General features: G+C 36.7%; 1 long non-coding RNA gene across 1 annotated transcript; it reads right to left on the minus strand.

Annotated features, from left to right (window-relative positions):
- Nucleotides 1-6,479: 6,479 nt before the first annotated feature.
- On the minus strand, nucleotides 6,480-7,246 carry LOC122584459. The gene is made up of 2 exons (XR_006321496.1): nucleotides 7,104-7,246; nucleotides 6,480-6,761 (listed from the first exon to the last, which is right to left on the minus strand). It is a non-coding gene; the product is annotated as an uncharacterized LOC122584459 (long non-coding RNA).
- Nucleotides 7,247-22,076: the final 14,830 nt, after the last annotated feature.

Genomic DNA, 22,076 nt, shown 5'->3' on the forward strand with positions numbered 1-22,076 from the left:
CACTTCAATGGAATCCAAACATTCTTTAAATTCACGCATACTGATAGTAATAGAAGACGAGCCAAACACCTTATCTTCCAAAAACAATGTTGAATTAATGTCTCCAAGTAAAGCCCATGGCCTATCTCAAACAAACAGTTTATGTTTTTCAAGATCAGACCACAGCAACCTACGGTTTTTATAGTGATTATCTGCATATATAAATGAACAAAACAAGGATTTATTATCAGATTTGAACAAAACTTGAACGTGAACAACCTGATCAGATTGCGAAAGCAACATAACATCAACCACATCAGTGTTCCACCCAAGAATTATCCTTGCACCCTTTGAGCAAACATTCCCATTAGACAACCAATCCCACTTGTTACAAACTTTATTACACACATCAAAAACATTTGACATATCCACATGCGTCTCCATAATAGCACATATATTAAGCTGATATTCTTGAATAATGACACGAACCTCTTGTTGTTTCACGGGACGGTTCAAGCCCCTTATATTCCAAGAGGCTATGCTACCCATTTAAACCATCTACATCAGGAGTGCTTGCCCCTGTTTTAGAACCCAACGAATGTTTATCAAATGCCATAAAGTTTGAAGTTTCATTATATATCTCAATAACTTCATCACCCTTAGAATCAATTTCAACTTTATAATCATTATTTGCACTTGTTCCATTTGTTACTTAGTTCAGCAGTGTTATCCAATTCACTTAAAACATCAAACGGATTACTAGATGATATCGGGTCAGAAGTTGAATTAGCCTGCTCTTTACCTGGTACCTTCCCTTGGTTTCGACTTGTGGACGCCTCTGCATAGGTTGCATAAGTCTTCACTGTTGGCTTATTGACCGGCCTATATTCAAATTTCTTCTTTTGATTATTCAAGCTAACGCCACCTTTGTTAGTACCCTTGTTCCTAGTCTTTACTTCAGTAAACCCATCACTGTCCACCACCACTTTTACTTTATTTTGCCGAATACTTTTTGGACAATTATTAGATAAATGCCCAAATACACAACAATGGGCACACCTTGGTGGTTTCCACTCATACTCAATCCGCATAGTCTCCCTAGTATAACCATCACCGTCAACATTTGGAATCTCAATCAATAGTTCACTCCTAAAATCAGAATCAACGGATACTTCAATTAAAGCACGAGCATAACTACTTCTACCTCAAGAATCAGCACACATATCCGTCGTATAGCTATCAAGCATCTTTGGAGTTCCTAGTTTAGAAGCAATCATGCTAAGACCAACATCCGTATAAGCCGCAATAGGAACATTGTGAATCTTGATCCAAACTTTAATCTCCTTAATATCCTTCTTCTGAAGACTCACATTAGGTGACCATACATTCAGAAAAATTGGAACATTACGAATCATTCATGGTCCCCCCTCAAGAACATCAAGCATACCCTTTCTTTCCGAGAATATAAAGAAGAAAAAACCATTCGTATTCATCATTACTTTCTGCAATCCAAACTTTGACCAATTATTCTTCACAAAATACTCGACAACTGGATAGGCTAATCGATCTCCTAAGAAATATCCGAATAAAGTGTTTGCAAACCTATCCTGAACTATTCAAACAGATTCTTTGGGTAACACAATGTCAACACCTTTTTTCTCAATCATATCATCAATTTTCCTGAAATTAACAACCTTTTTCCCCGACCCTTGTTTTAATTTAGCAGCATATGATGGAACCTTACCTATCATATCGTCATTTACTAACATGTCACATCATTAGGAACGCCATGAGCAGGTTCTTTTCCATTGTTTTTAGCACAGCTAGTGACCGGAACCTCATCCTGTACTGTAGTATTTTGATCGATTGCATTGAACACATCACCCTCATTCATCATGCATGTATCATCAGGAAAAGTTTGAGCCGCTGTACTCGACTCCACAGTAGTCTCATTACGATCATTAGGGTCAACATTTGTATTACCAGAATTCAACCTCGAATCAATTTTACCATCATCTACAGCCGTATCACTAGCACCATTATTATCACCCGTAACAAAACCCTCAGGATTAGGGTTTCTGTTTGACACCGGCACATTATTAGGTGGTGAAGGAGGACTTGAACAGCTTTTCAAATCCCCTACATCATCAACCACTGGTACACCATCAGATTTTGCATTACTAGATTTTGGGCTATCAGCCTTTTTAGGGTTTCCACCCTTTTTCTTTTTTCCCGACATGGTGGAACCAAAATTTGCCTGCTGGTCACAGTTTCCAGCCTTTAAACGATTAATACGCTCAGCAATCTCTTGAAAATTACAAGAACTATCTCTCTTCATACATATAAAAAACCATGCAACCGAAAACCCTAAGAACTCCAACGATCAACAAAACGGAAAAACCAAAAGAACGTAAAACCATAATACTAGCAAAACCCTAACCCATAATGATTCATCAATCAGATAGAGTAATAGGTATATCTAGGTATATTCCCGCAGGACCGATTAACCCACAACTCTATCTAATCGAAAGAAACCAAAATGAGAAAAAGGCCGGCGAAAGAAAATGGAAAAAGGAAAACCCTACAATCTGATTAAAACCCGACTACACACAGAGAATAAAGAAGAACAAGGTGCTCTAATTCGCTTTAGCATGTAAGTTTAGATCGAATCAGAAAAGCGGGGAAGAAAGGGGAGCAAATCGCCATTACTAGAGAGAGAGAATTAGGGTTTCTTTTTCTTACTGCTACTAGTTAAGCACCACCTCCTGATATGTTTGATATTATGAATGTATACCTTAAATGAATTTTGTCGCATTTCGCATTTTCACCTATGGGAAATAACTTGTTAACACAATTATTTTCCAAACAAAAAAACAAAACCATAAATAATAAACTAAACACAGATTAAACTGGCCATTAAAACATAATTTATTACATAATACACACATCATTATAGTTTCTAGCCATTAATACATAAAATATTACATAATACACACATCGTCATAGTTCCTAGCCATTAAAACATAAAATATTATATAATACACACATCGTCATAGTTCCTAAAAGGTACGCATAACACATCATAATATATCACAATAATAGTCCTAAAAAGTACGCATAACATCAAATACATCGAAGTCCATCATCAGGACTCTTTGGTGGGTAGTAAAATAGGGACTCAGTGGAGTAGTAGGCTCAAAACCCGCAGGGGAAACAACGGGCTCAAAACCTGGTGGAGCATAGGGATTCGGTCGATCACACAAGTAGAAGACTGAGGTGGAACAATATGACTAGGACTCGGAGGTGGAGCATCATAAGCAGGCTCAAAACCTGGTAGAGCATAGGGAGTTGGTGGATCACTATGAGTGGGACTACTCACACAAATATAAGACTGAGGTAGAACAATATGACCAGGACTCGGAGGTGGAGCAATAACAGTCGCAGGTGGAGCATCATAAGCAAAATAAAAGATTAAATGGAGTACTAGGAGTAGGAGTAAAACTCGATGGCGGAGGAGTAATACCTGATGGTGGAGCAACAGAAGCAGGCATATCTGGGGGAGGAGTGGGACCAGCAGTATGTGATGGAAGAGTAGTAGCAATTCTTACCGTATTAATTAATACAGGTAGTAAATATGTAAATATTTAAGGGAAATGATAAATCCTCCTAACCAAATAGCCTAATAATTCTACTAATACATTAAGAATGTGTTTTCACACACCCAACTTGGGTGAAAAACCCACACTCACTTTACGTATATACGTATGAAAATAATAGATAAGTAGTAAATACGTATTTAGTATGCAACTTGCCTGGTTGACATCTGGTGGATACGGTTGTTCGTCGCCAAAGAGATTGTCATACAACCACATTTTTAGGTGTGAGAAAATACAAGTACTTAATAGATGTGTATGAAACCAGAAGGTGATATATATAAGCTTAATTTGTATGATTCTCTCATCATTCACTAATAGTCCAACATGATAATGGTGGAAATAAAAAAATGCTCAACATTACATAAAAAAAACTGTTTTGTACGTTTTTAAGTGTGAGAAAAAATCCAAGTATCGAATAGATGTGTATGATAGCAAAAGTTGAGTTATATAGAAATTTGTGTGATTCTCTCTCATTACCAGCTTTATTGTCAATCATTATTATAATGATTGAAATTAAAAATGTTATCAAATGTGTGAAGGCCCACTAACTTATTTACATACAACATCCCTTTTTATGTAAGACGAGCACATACAACCTATTTGGCCCATCAAATATTAATCGATGTGGATCTTTTGAATTTACATACAAATATCCATATATACATACACACGACTCACTAGCTTTATTGCCAATCATTATAACGATTGAAATTAAAAATGTTATCAACTGTGTGAAGGCACACTAACTTATGTACATAAAACACCTCGTTTTATGTAAGGCGAGCACATACAACCCATTTGGCTCATGAGATATCAAACAATGTGGATCTTTTGAATTTACATACATATATCCATATATACATACACACGACTCACTAGCTTTATTGTCAATCATTATAATAATTGAAATTAAAAATGCTATCAAATGTGTGAAGGCCCACTAACTTATGTACATAAAACACCCTGTTTTATGTAAGACGAGCACATACAATCCATTTTGCGCATGAGATATCAAATGATATGAATCTTTTAAAATTACATACATATATCCATATATACACATACGACTCACATGAGATATGAAACGAGTATGTAGGACCAATAGGCTCATTCGATTGAAAGACGAGCACATATAATCCATTTGACCTGTTTATACAATTGATGAACATAATTTGGTCCACTAGGCCCATTCCATTAAAATACAAGCACATATAATACATTTGACCCGTTTATACAATTGATGAACATAATTTGGCCCACTAGGCCTATTCGATTAAAATACGAGGACATATAATCCATTTGACCCGTTTATAAAATTGATGAACATAATTTGGCCCACTAGGCCCATTCGATTAAAATACGAGCACATATAATCCATTTGATCCGTTTATACAATTGATGAACATAATTTGGCCCACTAGGCCCTATCGAGTGAAAAACGAGCACATACAACCCATTTGGCCCATGAGATATCAAACGATATGGATGTTTTGAATTTAAATACATATATCCATATATACATACACACGACTCACATGAGATATGAAACGAGTATGTAGGCCCAATAGACCCATTCGATTGAAAAACGAGCACATACAATCCATTTGACCCGTTTATACAAATGATGAACATAATTTGGCCCACTAGGCTCATTCGAGTGAAAGACGAGCACATACAACCCATTTAACCCATGAGATATCAAACGAGTGTGAATGCCCAATAGGTCCATTCGAGTAAAAGACGTGCATATACAACCTATTTGACCCATTTATATAAATGTTGAACATAATTTGACCCATAAGGCCCAATAGGCCCTTTTGAGAAGCATATTGACCCGTGGCATATCAAACTTATATGATTTTATTTTATTAAGAAATGTTACTTTTTATGTCGTTTTATATAATATGGACTAGCAGCCATCAATACCCCCGTTTTTAAATATACGGATAATTATGGGACACCTATTGATTTGCTTTTTATGTCATTTATCTAACACAGACCGTATTATATTAGCCGGGTAAAATACTCTCCGTTTTATAGTATATGGATAATTATGGGACACATATTGATGGAGTTAACATTGATAAGTAATTGATATTATAAAATATTAAGAAAAAGTGATCATAAGTGATAAATTGTTAAAACACATGGACACTTTTTGTTTTCTACTCTTTTTTATAAAAAAAATATAAAATATCCACCGTTTTAAATATGTGATGGTTAATATATTTAATATATTTGAAACTGGGGTGTCATATGTCAGTGCAAAAATGCAGAGTTATTTACACAACGTTTTTTTCCCCTTTTTACATTATACGGGGCGTTCAACACTAAAACGGGGAGTTCTCTATGAAACGGGCGTTTAAACAGTGTGTAGATGAACAGTAGACGATGTGTAAATATATCTTCCCTATGTATTCTGAGCATAGTCTTGTTCAGACACATATTCCAAGATATAAGGAATTCCTTTTCTAATAATTCTATAAAGGGATTAGTTTCCTGGAATGTTAGTTATCTTTGACCGAATATTTATAGTTGGAAAAAACTAAAGTTGTGTGTATTGTATGTAAGCAACTTGAAAAAATGTTTATTATATGTAAGAAAACATATGTGGCTACCATATACATGTGCTACTTGTCAGATTTTAATTAGTTGAAACGAAATTCTTACATACAATAAACATTATTTCGAGTTGTTTACATACAATATACATAACTTTAGTTATTTCCTACTATAGACATTCGTTCAAAGTTTCTTACATTCCAAGAAACTAATCCCTTCTATAAATGTACTCTAACGTACATATATCATATATCATGTGGCCTACCCCATATGAGAGATATCTAGATCGATCCCATTGGGATTACCTTCTATATATAATAGATACGTACCCTCATACATGTCTATATGCATTCTGAGTACTATCCATTATTCTATTCTATAATTTCTTGTAATTTTATGCATTCAAATATAAACAACATATGGCATACCCATACGAGAGATATCTAGATCGATCCCGTATTAAGTAACCTATTATTCTATTCTATCCGTTCCTCACCTTTTTGAAAACCGTTAACAGAATTGTGGAAATCTTGGTCTATTCTTCTTAATCCATCCTTTTGTCACCTATACAATATACAAACACATATAATACAATATACACAGACATACAATAAGAGTATATGTTTACTTAAAGATTGTTTAACATCTCATTTAAAGCATCTCCTTCCATAAAGCTCGTAATCATGTTCCAAGTATCTATATGTCCATGGTATTTAACTATAATTTATTTAAAATACTTGTTGTCTTTCTAACATGAATGTTTACCCAATTTCTAATATATAATTTTGTTATCATCTAACATAACTACATAAGATAGTAATTAACGTTTTAACTAAAACTTAGTTTCAATGTAAAAGGGGTTTTTATATCAATCCTAATTAAAATAATTAAAAAAAGAGATTTTACCTCATCAAATCTTGAACTAGGAATTAATTATTACTTGATAACACCTTAAAAATCACATCGCAAGCTTCAATTTTTCCCTTCCCCTGGTTTTCATCCTCACGTATACGAGACACACACACAGAGGACACCTCACACACTGATGATGCGTGTGATACGGAGGATTAATCTCAATCCATATACTTATCTTCTAGATATAATGAAGTTGCTTTCCACACCCTTAGCTTTCTATATAGCCACAATTAGTCCATAATAAATGTCATAGTTACACTTCATATACTGATTTATTAGATGAAGTTATATATGCATTCTAATAACTTAACTACATCATTCTATATCTATTATATATTTGATTTATTAAATAAGACTTCCATATAGTTTAATAATCCATTTCTTTTGTTTTAGTATATACAATTTAGTGTTTTATTTATCTTTTAAAAGTCGGGGTGTTACACAAAAGGTGTTTGTATCTGGCTTTATCGTGTTCTCTAAAGAATTCTTTTCGTTAATCATATCAGGTTCAAGAAAATTCTGTGTGAATCTTCAAGGTGTTAAATCAAGTTCGTGAAAGTTGACTTGTGCTAAGTCAAGGTTAACATGAATCGATAAATAAGTTTAACTTTATATGCAAATTGTACCAAGTGAACTTGTATGCATAATTATAAAAAATGGGTTAAGTATTCATATTATTGTTAAGTGGGTATAATTTACATGTTTTACTTTGGACTTAATATGCGCATTTTTCCAATAGGGATGAATTTGTGTGTTCTAGTCAAGTAAAAGTGCATTTGTGAGTTTAACTTATTAAAGTCTCGTATGCGTGTTTAGCCAAGTAGACATCATATGCGTGTTGTGCAAAGAGGGCTAGATATGCGCATCTGTCAAGTGGACTTAAATTTGCGTGTTCTGACAAATTGGGCCACATATGCGTGTTTCTTTGATAGCATAGGGTTTGCGTGTTTGTGTGAGTAAAGAAAGAAGGAAAATACGCATTTAATGATACATTTTTTTTTTATCATTTACGTGTTCTTCACAAACTCTCCACATTTGCGCATTTCCAATCCGAGCACTGTTCACACATTTTCGATTCATAAGACTTGATCTTTACGTGTTTTAGATACAAGAAACACTATCCTTAACACTTATTGAACATAAAACCACTAAATGGGACTATTAACATGAAATGGATGAAGAAATGGAACCAATAAATATTTAAATCGGACTAATAGGAACCTAATCGTACCAGATTTTGAAGTTTTGGGGTTCAAATCGTCTGGATTGTGTTTTGAGAAGATGAACAGCCATATGCGTGTTCATCACCATATGTGTGTTCATCACCATATGCGTGTTCTTGTGAACCCAGAAAGTCATCTTCAAACACTTCCAGAATTTGCGCGTTTCTGAGTAAAATACACTATTTGCGTGTTTTGTCACCATTTGCGTGTTGTTACTCCATATGCGTGTTTCATGACTTGTAAAATTTTTAAATTGGAAAAATTTTAAAATAAGTAAAATATGAAACAACACATGTACTATCCAGTCAAACTCGACACCATATGCGTGTGTATAAGGAATTCGCTTGTTCTAGGACTTGGGAAACTTTTCAAAATGGGAAATTTTCAAATGAGTCAAATTAGAAAGTATGAATTGCCTTATAATATTGAACTTATAAATTTAAGTAAAACAAATGGTTTTTTGTTAAATTGTAATAAAGTTCAAAGTGTCGTTTATTAAAATTAAATGTTTTGGAAGGTTATGAAACAAATGGTTTCGCGACTTTGGAAAACTATAAAAGTTTTAATTTCGACCTGTTGATTCGATAAAATTTAGTGACGTTTTCGGAGAAATTATGAAACAAATGGTTTCGATATCGTAGAAAATGTTAAGAATTTTATTGTTCAATTTATTTGTCGATAAATTGAAGTTGATAACATTCTCTGAACCGACGAAACTATGAGTTTCAAGGGCTTTTGAAAATGTTAAAAGCTTTAAAGTTCGACCATATTTGTTGTTGCTAACCGTTTGTTTGGTTGTTGTTTGTATCTTTGTGCAGATGGCCGAAAGACATTTTCACAACAATCATAACTATTTGATTGATTTGGATGTGAATCAAGCTAATGCTTGGAGATTTTTTAGGATTCTTGAATTTCTGCAGCAATCAAGAATCAGACACGTTCTCGCGGCTGACCCAGTTATCTATCTGACTTTCTTAAGTCAATTCTGGGCATCTGCAAGATTGTTACCCGGTTCTATCCCAAGTATTGAAGAAAGGGTGAACAATCAGACCTTCCAGTTCACTGCCTCTGACTTGATTGGTATTCTTGACTTGGGAATTGAAAACCAAGAGGGAGGAGTGAATGGTCCAACCACATATCCCCAATCACTTAGATTAGGAGCATTCAAAAGAATGGGGTATGTCGGTCTTGCAAACCGGAACACATTTCAGAAGAACTATTTGACGGGCAGGTGGAAATTCTTCTTACATGTGATTTTTGTTGCTTTGAGCAATAAGAAGTCGGGTTATGACTCATTGAATGTCGAAACCCAATCACAAGTGATATCTTTGGTAACAAGCCTTATAGTTTCTCTCGTTATATCTTTAATTAGATGAGCAGGCAGATAAGGGCAAGGGATGATGAGAGATTTCTGATGTATCCAAGGTTTGTGATGCTGATCATTAATGCTCGACTACCCAATCTTGTTCCGGAGGGTCCCACGGAATCGGTGATGACGATGCCTAATCGTATCTTTAACGATAGTTTTAGATATCGTGGAAATCTTCCACCACTGGCACGACCGAGGGACAAAAACCTCTTTGGTGCGCTTGTTAATCCCGCTTATGTTGCTCCAGAACATAATGGATTTGCGCATGAGGACTCTGATGTTGAAGGTGATTTTGCTGTTGCTCCATAGCCAATCCCTCCACAACCTCCTATTGCACCAGCGATGCAACCACAACCACAACAACAACAACAACCGAAACAACCACCTCCAGCTGCAGCAACGGCTCTTCAAGTGTTGTTGGTCCAGGAAGAAGCTGCTGAAGCAAATCCTGAGATCGTTGCTGAACAACTTCTTGCACAAAACCAAGAAGTCAACATAGATGTTGACGATAGGGGTTTGGGTGCAGAGCACGTCGATAATATGGTTATAGATAACCAAGACGACGTTGCTGATGACATTGGAGGAGATGTTAACCAAGGAGAAGGAGGTAATGGGGATGATGATGGAGATGATAACAGGGATGACGGTCAAGATAATGTTGTTGGTAGGGTACCCTTAGGTCAAGGTGCTGGAAGTACGTCTGCAGCAATTGATCTCCCCATGGCGGAAGTTGATTCCCGGCCAGTTGTGGAAGAAGAAGATCCCTCTCTGTCAGGGCGAAGTCTCAGCAAAAAGAGACAACGTCAGGACACTGATATGTCTAATGTAAATGAGTCTCTTGGGCTCATTGCGGAGACATATTTTTCTGAAGTGGAAGAGACAAGACGAGACTTGGATGAGCCAGCACAGAGTGTTTAAGAGCCTGCACAGGACTTGACGGAACCTAATACTGGAGGACCTCTTGATGCGGAAATGGCAAGGCTCAATTAACTGGTAGACACCAGTGAACTGGAGAATAGAAATGAATTGAAGGAAAGTGAACTGGTGATGCCATCTGAAAAAGCCATGTTGATTCTACCAACAGTGGCTCATTTTAGACAAGTCTTCACTGAACCAGTCTAGTCGCCAGTGATAACACTTCTCCAGTGGAAGGGAGTTCCAGTGATAACACGTGTCTGGTGGACCCAATAAGAGAAGGTGGATGACAGTTGTGATAAAGACAAAAAGAGGGGCATGTGACAACATTATTCCTAACGGTTTGTGGGCCCGGCTGCAAAAGGAATATTTCTAGAAGCTTTATGTGTGCTCTTTCTATTGGTCCATTTTGTTAGTGGTTGTCCCCACCATGTGCCAGTCTTTTATTTATTTTATTTCCTTATTATTTTTATTATAATTTCGATGATTCCTAGGCAGGTATTTATCTATAAATAGGGGCTCATTTTCTTTGCAAGAACTAAAGCTATGTTGAATTGAATGAAATTAATAGAGCAGCCTCTATTTCTTACAAAATCTTCGTTTACCTTTATGGATTTTTGATCTTGGTGGTTTGGAGTGACCTCTTTATCTATATTTGTGGTGACTTGTTCTTTATCAAATATAGTGGTGAGGTCTTAAATCTTTGATTCCTTTATCTGTGTTTGTGGTGGCTAGACCTTTATCAAATATAGTGGTGAGTTGGAGTGTTTCCTTTATCCTTGATTCCAGTGGCTTAGCCTTTACGATTCTTGGTGGTGGATTCTTTATCTATCATTTTTACTTTTATTGTCTTGCTTGTTGGTTATTTTCATATAAAATCAGAAAATACAAAAAATAGTCGTTTTAAATTCCGCTGTGCTTAGTTTTCCGCGTGATTTACGCATCAAATTGGTATCAGAGCCAGGTTTGAAAAAAGGTTTCTTAATCTTTTTTTCCTGTGGGTTTTGTTGTTTGGTTGTCTGTTGTTTAGATCTATTATTGTTGAGTTTGATTATTAAGTATTAATGGCTTATAGAAGAAATATGACATTAGAAAAAGTTCATAATTTTGGGAGAGATAGGCAGATTGAAGATCTACAAGAAACACTTGGTAGGGTTGTTAATCTGTTAGAAGATGGTGGTTTAAGGTTCAATAAGGAACGTGTTGTAGGTGAAAGGGATGATGAATCTCTAGATCCTAGTGATAGATCTGATAGTATTCATAGATCCTCTAGTGATTCTAATGATGGGTCTAATCAGTCTAGAAAAAGGCATAGGAGACATAAGGATGATACTAAAGATATTAAAATAGATCCACCAAATTTTATTGGTTCTTCAAATCCTGAAGATTATTTTGAATGGGTTCAGGTGATGGATAGAATAATGGAGATTAAAGGGTATGATGATAAGAAAAGTTTTAAGGTTGCCATTATTAGGTTGAAAAAGTATGCTTCATCCTGGTATGATAATATGAAAGATGAAAGAAATTATAAAAGGAAAAGCAGAATCAAGACCTGGTTCAAACTGAAGGAAGTTATACAGAAGATATTTGTTCCTCAGTCATATAAGCAAGATCAATATCTTCAGATGAACAATCTGAAGCAAGGCTCAAAAGAAGTTGTGGAGTATATCAGGGAATTCGAGCAATTGAAGACTCGAACTGGTGTGAAAAAAGCTTAAGAACATACTATTGCCAGATTCCTTGGTGGGTTGAATGCGTCTATTACTGAGAAGATAGAATTGCAGCCCATCTGGACATATGAAGGTGCTTGCAAATTGGCTCTCCAGATTGAGAAGCAACTGAAGAAGAAGGTCCAGTACAAGCCTTTTACTAAGACTTCTTCCAGTTCTAGTCAACCAGTTAGTCAACCAGTTCTGAAGCCCAGTAGAACTGGTCAATAGTCCTTCAGAGGCAAAGAAAAGGAAACTGGAGGATTCAAGGAGCCAGTTGGAAAAAAATGTTTTAAGTGTCATGGTTTTGGTCACTTCCAGGCACAGTGTCCTAACCAGCTAGCACTCACTGCTAAAGAGATTGAAAGCTTACCAGATGTTGGCACTGAAGAAGACGAACCAGTGTATAATGAAGATGAAACTGAAGGGACATGCATAGGTGCAGATGTTGGAGAGATGCTAGTGGTAAGAAGGGTAATGAATACTAATGAAGTTGTAGCTGACACTACCCAGAGAGAAAATATTTTCTATTCCAGATGTACTGTTAAAGGCTAGGTGTGTAGTTTGATCATTGACGGTCGGAGTTGTGCTAATGCTGCTTCAACTTATATGGGGGAAAAACTGGAATTGCCTACAGTTAAGCATCCCCATCCTTACAAGTTGCAATGGCTTAGTGAAGGATCTGAGGTAAAAGTTAATCGACAAGTTACCATTCCTTTTTCCATTGGATCTATTTATCAAGATAAAGTTGTTTGTGATGTTTTTCCTATGGATGTTTGTCATATTTTGTTGGGTAGACCATGGTTGTTTGATAATTATGTGTTTCATAATGGTCGCATTAATTCTTATTCATTATTTGTAAGTGGTAAGAAAATCACTTTGACTTCTCTGAAACCCAATGAGTTATTAAAAGTTAATAAGAAGGACCAGCCCAGTAAGTCTTTATTTATGTCACAAACTAAAGTTGAAAAGGAACTCACTGGAGGTACTTCAGTCATGATGTTACTGGTGCTTGAGCGTACTGAAGACAAGGAGTTCACCAGAGTCCCCAGTCTCCTGAAGTCTCTACTGAAAGAGTTCACTGATGTCTTTCCTGAAGACCTACCTGAAGGTTTACCGCCAGTAAGAGGTATTGAACACCAGATTGACCTGGTTCCTGGTTCAGTCCTTCCAAATAAAGCTGCTTACAGATGTTCACCAACTGAAGCAAAGGAATTGCAAAGGCAGGTGGATGAGTTGGTTGTTAAAGGTTATGTGAGAGCAAGTATGAGTCCTTGTTTAGTCCCATCTTTTTTGGTTCCCAAGAAAGATGGTTCAATGAGAATGTGTGTCGATAGCAGGGCCATAAATAATATAACAATTAAGTATAGATATCCCATTCCCAGATTGGATGATATGCTTGATGAATTACATGGTTCCAGTGTATTTTCTAAAGTTGATCTCAGAAGTGGCGATCACCAGATTCGAATGAGAGATGGAGATGAATGGAAGAATGCTTTCAAAATTAAAGGAGGCCTTTATGAATGGTTAGTAATGCCTTTTGGTTTACCTAATGCTCCCAGTACTTTTATGAGGTTAATGAATGAAGTTCTCAGGCCACTTATTGGAAAATTTGTTGTTTATTTTGATGACATTCTGGTATATTCAAAATTTGAAGCTGAACATGTTGATCATTTAAGAAGTGTGTTTGAATTGCTGAGAAAACACCAGTTATATGGCAAATTAGAAAAATGTGATTTTTTGGTGGAAAGTGTAATATTTCTTAGTTATGTGGTATCAAAAGAAGGTATTTCAATGGATCCTTCTAAAGTGGAAGCCATCAGATCATGGCCAGTTCCTACTACTATCACTAAAGTAAGAAGTTTTCATGGACTGGCATCATTTTATAGAAGGTTTATTAAGAATTTCTCTACAATTGTGGCTCCTATTACTGATTGTCTGAAGAGAAACATATTTTGGCTGGTCTAAGGCAGCCCAACTAGCATTCGAATCACTGAAGGAGAAGCTCAGTTCAGCTCCAGTTCTATCTTTGCCAGATTTTGATCAGTTGTTCGAGTTAGAATGTGACGCGAGTGGAGTAGGTGTTGGTGCAGTTTTCGTGCAGGCAGGGCGTCCAGTTGCTTATTTTAGTGAAAAGCTTAATGGCTCCAAACTAAAATATAGCACCTATGACAAAGAGTTTTATGCAATTATTCGTGCTATCAATCACTGGTCACATTAAAAGAGTTTTATGCAATTATTCGTCTAGAAAACAACCCAGTTTTGCTCTAGGTGATCTTGTTTGGGTGCATCTGAGAAAAGAAAGATTTCCATCAAGACGGAAAAACAAGTTGATGCCAAGAGCTGAAGGACCCTTCAAAATTTTGGAGAAATTTGGCGAAAATGCTTATAAAGTTGAGTTACCTGGAGATATAGCAGTTTCAAGTACTTTTAATGTGGGTGATCTGATACCATACCTGAAGGATGAGTAGCTCGAGGACTCGAGGACAAGTCCTTTTTCAGAGGAGGAGATTGATGCGGAAATGGCAAGGCTCAATGAACTGGTAGGCACCAGTGAACTGGAGAATAGAAATGAACTGAAGGAAAGTGAACTGGTGATGCCATCTGAACAAGCCATGTTGATTCTACCCGCAGTGGCCAAATTTATTCAAGTCTTCACTGAACCAGTCCAGTGTCCAGTGATAACACTTCTCCAGTGGAAGGGAGTTTTAGTGACAATAAGCCGTGACGCACCAGTAAAGTCCACTGAAGCACTCCAGTGGTATTGAAGCACTCCAGATGAATGCGCTAGATTTATATTCCAGTTTCCAAATAATAGAATGGTTTTGAAGTCACGTGACTGGTGGACCCAATAAGAGAAGGTGGATGACAATTGTGATAAAGACAAAAAGAGGGGCGTGTGACAACGTTATTCATAACGGTTTGTGGGCCCGGCTGCAAAAGGAATATTTCTAGAAGTTTTATGTGTGCTCTTTCTGTTGGTCCATTTTGTTAGTGGTTGTCCCCACCATGTGACAGCCTTTTATTTATTTTATTTCCTTATTAATTTTATTATAATTTCGATGATTCCTAGGCAGGTAGTTATCTATAAACAGGGGCTCATTTTCCTTATAAGAACTAAAGTTATGTTGAATTGAATGAAATTAATAGAGCAGCCTCTATTTCTTACAAAATCTTCATTTGCCTTTATGGATTTTTGATCTTGGTGGTTTGGAGTGGCCCCTTTATCTATATTTGTGGTGACTTGTTCTTTATCAAATATAGTGGTGAGGTCTTAAATCTTCGATTCCTTTATCTGTGTTTGTGGTGGCTAGACCTTTATCAAACATAGTGGTGGGTTGCAGTGTTTCCTTTATCCTTGATTCCGTTGGCTTAGCCTTTACGAGTCTTGGTGGTGGATTCTTTATCTATAATTTTTACTTTTATTATCTTGCTTGTTGTTTATTTTCATATAAAATCAGAAAATACCAAAAATAGTCGTTTTAGATTCCGATGTGCTTAGTTTTCCGCGTGATTTACGCATCACCTCTCCATTCGGACGGTAGAGGTAAAGGATTGATAGGTGCATCTTCCTCGAGTTCAGCAGCACTATCAACTCCTCGAGTTCATGTCAATCTGCCTGTCATCAAACCAGCTGTGGTATCACTGGTTAGTGCAGATGATGACGAGTCACCTCCCAAGGTACTTAGACTTTTGGGAATCAAGATTGGAGATAGACCAGTCTTGATGACTTCAAGACCTAGCAGCTCTACAATAACACCAATCTTGTCTTTGTCGACGACTCCACCGTCTACAACAAGACCATCGGTGACTTCTTCACAGCAAGGTGTTTCTCAAACTAGCAAAGAACGTGCATCCAAGTTAGTTGCTGATATTCAGCATATGAGGGCTCTAGTTGCAGGCTTGTTTAACAAGCTAAAAGGTAAAGAAGAGTCACACCGAATAGATGCTGACCTCATAAGACAAAGTCACCTAGAGGTGGAGAATAGCCAGTATGACCTACAAGAAGCCCAGGAAGTAACAATCAAATCTATTAATGGGATTGTTGATTCCGTTGGGATGCACCACAAATTGCTGAAAGATCAGGCTAAGCATCTCGAGAGCTTAGGTAAGAGGTCTGCTGAGCTGCACAACAAGATCAAAAATCTTGAATCTTAGGGGGAGAAGTATGGATGCAAGGAGGGCACTCTCAAACATCATCGAAGGAATGATGAGGATGAGGATCCAAGCGGTTCCAGACAATAGAAGGAGATTCAGATATTTCCGACCTTAAACGTCAATGCAGCTCAGGGGGAGCAAGATCAGCAAGGTCAATCCGGCTAAGCTGGTGCTCCTTCATCTAATCCACCAACCGTAGAGGAAGTGGCTGGTATCCAGGAACATCTGACTGAAGGAGTAGGAGTCGGCATTCGGGTCAGACCAACAAAGAGGAAGAAGTTGGAAGTGAACTCCTGGACGACATTGTTGCGTACTTCAATTTTGATGAGTATGGAAGCATGCTTGAAAATCCATCAGTCTCTTCAGCTCAAGATAAGTATGCATACTTTGATGCATTACTTGATCTACTTGATCCAAAGAGAAGGGATTAGATGAGCTATTTCTACAAACAACCAATGCAAAGGGCAAGGTTGAGGTAGACAATCAATCAGGGTTAGACTCCAATCGAGAGTCGGGAATGGCTGAGTTGATTGAAAAGAAGAGTAGAATTCCAGTGGAAGCAACACCTGAAGTTCCTAAAGACAGGGTTTTTGGCCAACACTTAGGATGACAAACGAAGACTTGAAGGTCACATCTAGATGCTAATGTCAAGGGGGAGACTGTTAGTGCATCTTTCTCGGTGACAAAAGCAATCTAGATGTGTTACACTTATTTTCATATATATCCAAGTCTTGTAATTTAGCTTGTAATTACCGTTTGTCAATAATATTACCTTGGCATATATTGTTGATCATATTGGGATCCATTTATGTTTATGTGTTTGTTTATTATTTGTATTTTGCAGGTTCTAGACATCACATGTAAAGAGTCATTAAGTTAATATTGTTTCTGTGTTTTACAGCAGTTGAAATATTAACTTAATGTACTTCTAAAGGGAAGTTAAGATAATTGTGTTTCTGCGTATTAACAACAGGAGAAACATTATCTTAAATATATATACTTCCAATAGGTAATATTGACGACGTTGTTGCTGCGTACTTACAGCAGCAGAAAACGTTGTCACAACTAATGTTGTTTCTGTGTATATTTACAGCAGTAGAAACATTGATTGAGTTTATGTCGGTTTTTGCGTCTTGACAACAGTAAAGACATTAACTCAGAGTGTAATGTCGGTTTTGCATCTTGACAGCGGTAAAGACATTAACTCAAATATTCCTAAGTGTTATTTGAGTGTTCTCAAGAACTAGCAATTAGTTGCATGTGGAGAGAATACTCAAATGGTCATTTGAGGATTCTTGGGAACGAGCAAAACTTTGCTTGTGGAAAGAACACTCAAATGGTCATTTGAGACTTTCTAAAGAACAAGCAAAAGTATGCTTATTCATAAGAACTCTCAAATGGTTTGATAGTTTCTGTGGAAACAAGTAAAAGTATGCCTGTACACAAGAACTCTCAAACTAGGCCAAAACCCTAATGGGATTGACATGAGAACACTCAAACCCAATGGATTTGAGAGTTTTTGTCACTTGCCTATAAATAGAGGGTGTGTGTATGCGTGTTTCAACAAGAGTAAAGAGAGAGAAATGAGAAAAACCTAGAGAGACAAAACCAAGAAACACACACGGTTTGATCTTGTGGGTTCTCGACTGACGCACGAACCGTAAACACACACCTGGTTTGGACAACTTGTAGACTTAGGTTGCCACGTTAGTTGGTAAAGATTGTCCGGAGAGCCGTTTCACTATATAACCAAATACGGGTGTTTATATTAACGCAAAAAGATATATATATATAGTGATATATATATATCATAAAAGGTAGATATAGTAACCGTGGGTTATCTTGAGGGATTCCGCATCTCGACATATCCTTAAGTCAATCTCGGTTCCGTAAGACCTGGGGGACTTACAAAATCAAAAAGAACTTTGTTCAAATCAAATTTATAGGACACAAAGCTTTTCAAAAATGTAAGATTCATCTGCTAACTCATTATTATAAAGGAGATACTTTTTTGCAATATGACTGAAAGTTTAGACCTTATAAACACTTTGTTTTACAAAAGATCTCGACCATCAAACATCCATGGAAATTAACGATGACACCTACAGTTCATATACACCCAAAATATGATTCAATTTACACTATGGAAATCATATATTGATTCATGGATTCATTACACAGATTGATTTGTACACCACTAGATTTTGACCGTACACCACCAAACATGCTATATAGTATTGTACTGTACAATACTCCAAAGCACATTTGGTGGAGTACAGTAAAAAATAGGTGGTGTACAGATCGCCTCCCTTTACAATTGTTTTGACACCCGAAATGACCTAACTAGACCATCAAATGCATTTGAATCTTAATTAAACCTCAATACAAGATATGAGGTGATATAAATGATCAATTGAACATTAAATCATGAAAGGAATACCTCAAATACCTGTAGATGGCGAAAGGAACACAATGTATGAACCAAATCTCACTCAAAACACCAAAGGAACGTATGAATCGGTCAAGAATTGCTCATTAGACAAAAGGGGGCATCTAGGGTTTGATAAAAAGGATGAAGAAACTGATTTGTGATGGTATTAGGGTCTAATTAACCCCATATCCCGTTTTTAAGTTTGCACCTATGTCAAAACTCACCCCTATCATATTATGCTAAAATCACCTATTGGGAATAATTACAACACATTAAACTCATCTTAAGCATATTAAACACATTAACATATACATCATTAAGGCATTAAAGCCTCACACATATAACACATTAAATACATAGTCATTAAATCTCTTAGAGACTTAACGGACATGAAGTGTTGACTTAACATCTTAAGTCAACCGTTAATTAAAAATTTGGGATGTTACAGAATTAAACTTTTTCCCAGGTCTACAAGTCAAACAATTGTCAAATGGCATTTTCATTCGTCAAAGTAAGTACATTATTGACATGTTGAAAAAGTTTGATATGATGAATTGTCAACCAATTGGTACACCCATGGAAGCTCGAATAAAGATTAATGCCGATCTTAATGGAAAACTGATGCAGAAATGACCCCGAGCCATTTTCGCATAACTACTCGGCTCGTGTTTTTATTAAATGAAGTTCAGCAAGCAACAAATTACACTTGGATATCCTTTATTGGAATTAAGCTAATGATGTATATTGATCTTAATGCAAAGTCAAGAACTGAAACTATCCAACCAAATCAAGTGTTGTTGGTCTTAAAGCTCATCGGTGATAAGACAAGTTCTGATCAGCAACAACTCTCGTTGAAGCAACCTCAACTGATCACGGCCAATAAACTGGTCAGCGCCAGATGCAACCAGCAAGTGTCCAGATCAGCAAGCAAAACACTTCAGCGACAAGTCTTCAGTCACTTCATTTTAGTAATGCTACTCGCCATTGACCAGTTGCAAGCTACCAATTCTCAGTCATTGACTTCAGTGGACGATTTCGGTTTGCGCTTAAGCAATAGCTTTTATCAGCAAGTATCTGGAACATCAACTAATCATTCAACGAGCATCCTTCAGTTACACTTCAGAGAGCATCGACCAGTGAACTTAACAACTATGTTTCAGTTGCACTCCAGTAAGTTACTCCAGTCAAATGGCTCAAGATGGAATACTCTAGTGAAGATCCTCCAGATGCATTTCTCCAATGAAGATCCTCAAGATGTATCCTCCAGTGAAGATTCTCCAGATCACTTCTCCAGTGAAGTTTCTCCAAATCACTTCTCCAGCTAGATCCTCCTGCTCCAGGCTCTAGTGACGATCCTCTAGATCCAGGCTCCAGTAACATTCCTCCAGAGCCATTCTCTAGTTAAGACCCTTCAGTAAAGCTTACCAGTAAGTGACTCTGGTCCAGATGCACCAAAATACTGTCACCAATTTCAGTTCATCATATTTGTCATCAGTTCACTAGATTCTGGTCTAGTGAAAAGGATTCCTCATACGTAGCCTTCATGAGTATATTCAAGTATATTTCAAAGGGTTGTGGATAAAGATGGACAGCTGGATGTGACACCTTCCCTAACGGTTTGCATGTGCCAATTGTGGGGACAATTTCTAAGGGAATAATTCCAGAAGCTGCACATGCCCTTTTTCTATTGGTTGTCTAAAGTAGTGGTGGTCCTTGTTTGTTACGGCTTTTATTTCTTTTATTAATGTATTTCTTTAATTCAAGAAAATAGCATTAGTGGTTATAAATAGAGGCTCATTCCTCATTGTAAGACAGATTATGTTGTTGAATGAAATTAATAGAGCAACCTCTATTTCTTATCAAAAATCCTCATTTAGCTTTAGAGATCTTTGATCTTGGTGGTTTGGAGTGACCCCTTTATCTATATTTGTGGTGGTTCGTCCTTTATCAAATATAGTGGTGAGAACTTAAATCTTCGATTCCTTTATCTGTGTTTGTGGTGGCTAGGCCTTTAGCAAACATAGTGGTGGGTTGGAGTGTTTCCTTTATCCTTGATTTCGGTGGCTTGGCCTTTACGAATCTTGTTGGTGGATTCTTTTATCTATCCCTTTTATTTATTGTCTTGTTTTGTTGTTTATTTCATAAAATCCAAAAAATACCAAAATAGTAGTTTGAGTTGTTGTAAAATTCCGTTGTGCTTGGTTTTTGTGTGATTTACGCATCAAAAACCTTTTAATTAGAAGCAATACCGCAGTATGTTAGGGCCTCTCATGTATTTGACTGCTAGTCGCCCGGATATTTTGTTCACTACATGCATGTGTGCCAGGTAGCAAGCCAATCGAATGGAAAGTCATTTCCAGACAGCCAAACGAACTTTCTGTTACCTGAAATGCACTGTGAACCATGGTCTCCAGTATCCAAGGGATAGCGGGTTTCAGTTAACGACATATTCGGATGCTGATAATGCACTTTGTAAGCTTGATCGATCGAGTACTTCTGGGAGTGTACAGTTCTTAGGGGATAGATTGGTTAGTTGGTATTCAAAGAAGCAAAACTGTGTGTCCACATCTACTGCAGAAGCATAATATGTTGCTGCAGCTAGCTGCTGTTCACAAGTTCTTTGGATGAAGACTCAGTTGACTGATTATGGATTCAGTTCAACAAGATTCCCATTTATTGTGATTCTAAGAGTGCTATAGCTATCTCCTGTAATCCAGATCAGCATACCAAGACAAAACATATAGATGTTCGGTACCATTTTCTTAAGGATCATGTCGAAAAAGGTAACATCGAACTCTATTTTGTCCCAACTGACTACCAACTTGCAGATCTTTTCACGAATCGCTTTGGACAAACAGAGGTTTAATTTCTTGAAAACCAAGTTGGATATGCTTGATTTACAAACGTGAATGCTTTATTGACATATATTCTATGTTCATTTTCTTTTTCAAACATTGATGTGTTTTACTTGATCTTACATGCAATGTTTGAGGGGGAAAAAAATGGTAGAATGCATGATTTTAGGTGGAGTTTGTAAAATTTGCTTGATATTTGCATGCTTATGTTGAGGGAGAACTTGTAAATATTTGTGTGATTTTATATCTTTTTTTTTTTATTTTCTCATGTGATTTTTATGTGTGTTATTTCATGTTTGTTAAA

Source organism: Erigeron canadensis, unplaced genomic scaffold, assembly GCF_010389155.1.
Source record: "Erigeron canadensis isolate Cc75 unplaced genomic scaffold, C_canadensis_v1 Conyza_canadensis_unscaffolded:282, whole genome shotgun sequence".
Lineage (NCBI taxonomy): Eukaryota > Viridiplantae > Streptophyta > Magnoliopsida > Asterales > Asteraceae > Erigeron > Erigeron canadensis.